Genomic DNA, 6,490 nt, shown 5'->3' on the forward strand with positions numbered 1-6,490 from the left:
GCATGTTCTTCTCCCCCATCAGAGGGAAGCTCCTCCACAGGAAAGACTATATGTTTTTAATCTTTATTTCCTCTCCTTATGTCGAGCATAATGCCTGACTTGCTGATGGTGATGACAGTGGTGCATATCTGCCTGGTGCTAGACGAGACCTTTTATGTCATGAACAGTCATCTGTATGGCATTCCCATGTGCCAACTGTTATTCTGAGCCCTTATAAATATTAGTTTATGTACCCTGAGTATCTCATTTAAGCCACAAAATAACTTTATGAAAAGCTCTGTTACTGTCTCCATTTTACAAGAGGAGAAAACTGCAACTTGAAAAAGTTGGATAACTCTTGAGTGCTCCTATATCTATTAGGTGGCAGAGTGGAACTAGTAGGTAATCAGGGAATATTTGCTAGATTGCATAAAATTTCTGACTTCTACTTGGTGAAGCTTCCCTTCACCTTCATGTGGAGTGATATTTTTCTAATTCCGTAGTGTGTACTTACCCTGCAGTGATTCATCTCATTCTTCCACCTGGCTCTGTACCTATATCCCAAGCTAAGGCATTAGTGCCAGGGCTGAGAATTTATGTAAAAGGAAGCCCTGTGAGGATCTGTGGCCTCCCTTCCACAGTCTTCCATTTGATGGATGTGGAGCTACTAGAGCAAGTTAGGGCTGTGTGGTTGGATTCGGAAGCACAGTGGCACAGTTCTTACTGATTGTTTGCAATCACTGCTTCCCAATTATATTTTGAGCAAAAGAACAGGCTTTTGAAATGATCAGGAAGAATGCTGTGCTTCTCTGGGAAGATGAACCGGGTCGTGAATAGGTACGTTAGTCCCACTGTATTTGTGGCTTGCTTTCTGCAGTTCCAGTTACCTTTGGCCGTCCAGTCTGGAAGCAGATGGCCCTCCTTCTGATGTATCATCAAAGGTCAGCAGTAGCCCAAAGGTATATCAGACAGTGCCTACATTATTCCCCTCACCTCCTCTCATCACATAGGCATTTTATCATCTCACATCATACAGGAAGCAGCGTGGATACAAGATAATAAAATATTTTGAGAGACAGATCACATTCATGTAACTTTCATCATAGTATATTGTTGTAATGGTTATGATAATAGTTACTGGTTTTTGTCGCTTATTGTGCCTAATTTATAACTTAAACTTTACCATAGGTATGTTATGTATACTTGTGGAAAAACACAGTCTCTGTAGGATTTGTGGATACGTATATACCCATGATTTCAGTCATCTACCTGGGTCCCTGCAGATAAGGAACAGACCACTGTACTATTTACACTTTAATTCAGATTTTATGGAGTTGTAAGGTTCAATAAGACATTTTAACCTAATGTATCTAGAAAACCTCAGCACAGTATTTCTCCAAAGAGCTTTGTCTTCTTCCTGACAGTGGGGATAAGGAGAGGGAGTTTTCTGGTCAAAACAGACACTGCTGGGCTCCAAATTGAAGCAAGCTAAGAATACAGGACATCTTTTTTTGTAGTGTAAGCCCTTCCCATTGCCCACCAGTGATAGATACATTTCCCCACAGTAGAAGGAAGATCTTGCCTTTTCATTATCCTATAACTTGTTAATTCCCTGAATCCTGAAGGATTTTCAGAGGAAACTTAGCTGATTTCCAGAGATCCTTAAAATGATTGCATTTGCCTCTTGCATGTATCATTTTTATGAGTTCAGCCAGTCCGTAGTCTGTGGATAGTGTGAGTGAGTGAGTGTGTGTGTGTGTGTGTGTGGTTTTATCCTGGTGCCACACTGATTTTGAAAGCAGTTTCACACCACATGCTCCACTGGACCAAAAATTGGTATTGGTATCAGGATGAAGAAATTTCACAGAGGACACAATTTAGAGAACCATCAAATGCTTAGTGAATTTACTGTGTAGACCATGAACTGAACTCTGATATGTGTTGGTAAGGAACCTGGGGAGGTGGTATGAGGAAATGGTAGTGAGTACCAGGCTTTGGAGTGAGACAGAAAGGGTTCGGTTCCTAGTTCTGGTGCTTGTTGACTCTGTGACCTTGAACATGGGAGTTGACATTTCTGTACTTCCATTTCCTTTTCTATAAAATAGGCATGATACATAATGATACAGGTGTGGCTTTTACAATACTGCTAAGAAAAGTTTACAAGAGGGCTTGACAAAAGTTAACCATGTTTTAGGTGTTTTACATATTTTATTTCTATCTATCTTTCTACATCTATTAAAGATTCCCTTACTTGTGCAGTTGAGGAAACCCAAAGAGAGTTTAAATGACTTGCCCCAGGCCTAGAGTTAAAATACCAGCAAAAAATAAATTGAACCTAGTTGGTCTGCATTGTCTTTCCAATGCTGGATCAGTGAACACAGATGAAAGGAGTCTGGAATAGGAAGTTCATCACGCTCAACCACCTACAACTGTGGTTGGAGGCCATCCACCAGCGTTTCATGAACACGCCAGCTGGACATGTAATCAACCTGGTGTTAAGCATCTATTTAAATAAATAGCAAAGAAATCAACATAGGACATTTATAGAGTGCTTGCCACATGCTAAGTAATTCCCTGTTTTGGGTTTTTTTTTTAATGTTTTTTGGGTTTTTTTTTTTCATATTATCTCATCCAATTCTCAGAGTAACCCTGTTAGGACTACCATTATCATCCCCATTACAAGTGCTAAGCTGATATTTAAATGTTAACTTGTCCCACATCACAGTAAGTGGCATAGCCAGAACTTGAATCCAGGCCTCTCCAACCTCAGAAGACTAATTAACATGCTGACTGTGTTGACAGACTACCTTTCTGATCTGAGGGCTCCTGCATTAGCTGACATTCGCAGGGAAACATCTAGAGCTCCCGCAGCCCCCCTTGTGTTGGTACTGTTTCTGTGTTTTTAAAAATTTTCCTGACTATTACACTTCCCAAGTAACTTGACGGTTCATTTGTGAATTCCTTTTTTTATTTTTTTTAAAGATTTGACTTATTTATTTATGAGAGAGAGTGAGAGAGAAAGAGAGCACAAGCAGGGGGAGCAGAAGGCAGAGTGAGAAGCAGGCTTCCCGGCTGAGGAAGGATCCCGATGCAGGACTCAATCCCAGGACTCTGGGATCATGACCCGAGCCAAAGGCAGGTGTTTGACTGAGTCACCCAGGGATCCCTCATTAGTGAATTCTGCAATAAAGTTGGCCATCAACAAAACAGAACACCCCACATTGGGTTCTTTTTATTATTAACTATTAGGTACTTCTTTTAAACCTATTAGAGTAATATTTTGATTGAATCTAAATACTTACTAAAATATCTGGCAGTACAAATTTACCCCAGTTCAGGATCAGGTTTGGGAATCATTTTTTGAATTACAAAACAAACAAAAAAAAAAACACAGCTTTTTTTTTCTTTTTTTCTTTCTTTTTTCTCTGTAGGAAGAAAAAATATTTTCTAAACACCTACTCTTTGAATTCAGGATGAGTTCCTCTTCTATGAATAATACAAATAATTATTATCCTCCAGGCCCATATTATGACTAACAAAATGATACAAGTAAGGGATGAAGTATGTCAGCAACCTGAGAGTAAAGCACTAGATCAAAATATAATTTTATATATTGTTCTCCCTTTAAAAACTACTACATTGATTCTTTAGTCTGGCAGTTGCCTGGTTGTGATACAAAGTATGCTCTAATTCCTGTGTGAAGTTGGGAGGTTTGACAGGAGGACAAGTGGATATAGTGTTGGGAACTTGGGCACTCATTCCAGAGGTGCCTCCCACCAGCTGTGTGACTAGAGGAAGCCACACATCATGACTGTTCATCATGACTGTTCCTGGAACAGGAGGACTATAGGCACTGCATTATTTCATTGAATACTCACAAGAGGTTTGAAAGGTTACATTGGTCCCAATTGATTGAATAGAGAATTGAAGCTTAGAGAGTTCACATTTTCTTCCAAGTTGTGTTGTTGTAGTTTGGCACCTTCCAGGCAAAGCTGATTTTTTATCACAAATGCAAATGTACGCAAGTCGAGAGGTCTAGCCTTGTCCTAGACATACAAATAGTAATTAATTGATCCCAATTCAGTCAGTTCTGGTCTTACACATGGTCCTTGGGGTGGTGGGATTTTGAACTAAAGTCTAATAAAAAATTGCGCGGGGGCAGATTTCAAATGAAGTTGCTTGAAGGAACTGTCTATGCATGATGACTATAGATGCTGTTTGGCATCATTTAAATTAAATTGGGGATATGCTGAAAGAGGGAACTGACTAAAATGTTAAGCCACTGTGCTTGAACCATATTCGAGGACAGAGCTGAAATAAAATGCGTAAAGCCAGCTGCTGCAAAGGAGGAAGACATCAGGTCGGCTGCCTCAGCTGATGGCAGCTTGCCCTGGTCTCAGCTTCGCTTGGCAGCTCTCCTGTCCCAGTGGGCAGCTGCAGTGAGGAGAGGTGAAAGTCTGAATGGGCAGCCCCAGGAGAGAAAGAGCCTGTTGAGTGGCATGTTATTACTGTCAGATGGGAATCATTCCTCCAGCCAGAATGAATATTTTTCTAGTGATGTCCTCTTTTAGCATTTAATTATATTTGTGAATAATATTGAGATATGTGTGCTTTGTCACTCTGAATATTTTGCAAACCAAGACATAGCTACCCATTTTTAATGGGTTCAATCTGTACTGTCTATGAAGATTCATCTCAAGAAGAAAGATGTAGGATTTTTGATCTTTCCATGCTGGTTATAGTTTTGTCTTGATTAATTCATTTACTCATTCATTCAGTAAACACTTCTGAACACTCATTATGTGGGTAGTTTTGTATGCTTGGAATGAATTTGTGAACAAGACAAAGATTCTTGCTCTTATAGAGATTCAGTTCCATCAGTTTACATTAGTAAGCCGAAAGAACACTACCATTGGAGCCAACTGTCTCTGGGTTCTGAAGTAAGCCCTACCCCTTCGTAGCCATGACCATACCTGCCTGAGCCTTGCTTTTCTCATGAGTAAAATGTAGACTAGAAATCTAGCTTAGAGAGATCATGTGAGGCTCAGAACAGAGAGTGGATAAAGCCGTGCTCGGCCCTTGGGAAGTCCTCAATAAATGCTACCTCCTACTTTATCCTGACTTTCCTTCACAACACATGACCTTGCTTTCTGTTGTGCCTCAGCCAGCTCCATACCCTGGCATTTTTTTCTGTGCTCAGTGTGCAAAATTCCCTCCTCTTTTTCTCAGGGTTGTATTTTCAGTTATAACTGGCTAAAAACTAGCAGAAAGAAGAGAAATGTTTGCATCCCTGCAAATTTCATCTCTTGACTCCCTAACCCCCAATGTGATGGCATTAGGTGGTGGGGCCTTTGAGAAGTAATTAAGGTGAGAAGAGATCATGAGGGTGGGGTCTTAATTATGGAACCAGTGCTCTTACAGAGCAGGAAGAGACACTAAAGCTTTTCTTTTCTTTCTTTCTTTTTTAAAAATTAACATATAATGTATTATTTGCCCCAGGGGTACAGGTCTGTGAATCATCAGGCTTACACATTTCAAAGCACTCTTCATAGCACATGACTTCCACAATGTCCATAACCCAACCACCCCTAGCCCCCCCCCCCCCCCCCACCCTCCCTTTGTTTCCTGAGATTAAGAGTCTCTTACGGTTTGTCTCCCTCCGGCTCCCATCTTGTTTCATTTTTCCCTCTCTACCCCCCCATGACCCCCCACCCTGCCTCTCAAATTCCACATATTAGAGAGATCATATGATAATTGTCTTTCTCTGATTGACTTATTTCGCTTAGCATAATACCCTCTAGTTCCATCCATATCATTGCAAATCGATGGCTACATAGTGTTCCATTATATATATATATACCACATCTTCTTTAACCATTCATCTGTTGATGGACATCTAGGTTCTTTCCATAGTTTGGCTATTGAGACACTAAAGCTTTTCAACTTTCATGTAGTGAGGAAAGGTCATGTGAACATATAGTGAGAAGAGGCCTGTCTAAAAGATAGGAAGAAGTTTCTCACTAAGAATAGAGCCGTCTGGTACCTGGACCTTGGACTTCTCAGCCTTCAGACTGTGAGAAGGGAGTGTTTGTTGTTTAAGCTACCCAGTCTATGGTATATTTTTACAGCAGGCTGAGCAGACTAAGACGAGTGAGCTTGATGACAGTAGGATGGTGATGGGTGCTGATCCATCCATTTGGATGGAGGGATCCATCCAAAGTACCATCACTTTGAGTACAGTGATCCTCTCTGATAGTCACTTGGCATCTTAGCAGGGGTTTTTACAGCCATGTCTCTCTTTCATAGGTACCTTGACAGAGGTGGGGACTTCAGATCCCAGGCAAATACAGCAGGTGCTCCTAGAACAAAGCAGTCTTCACTTCTGTAGAGCTCTGAATTATAGTCACATCTCCTTTTTTGGTATTCTTTTGGTTTTTCTTTTCTTTTCTTTCTTTCTTTCTTTCTTTCTTTCTTTCTTTCTTTCTTTCTTTCTTTCTTTCTTTCTTTCTTT

The sequence above is a fragment of the Mustela nigripes genome, chromosome 12 (assembly GCF_022355385.1).
Source record: "Mustela nigripes isolate SB6536 chromosome 12, MUSNIG.SB6536, whole genome shotgun sequence".
Taxonomy (NCBI): domain Eukaryota; kingdom Metazoa; phylum Chordata; class Mammalia; order Carnivora; family Mustelidae; genus Mustela; species Mustela nigripes.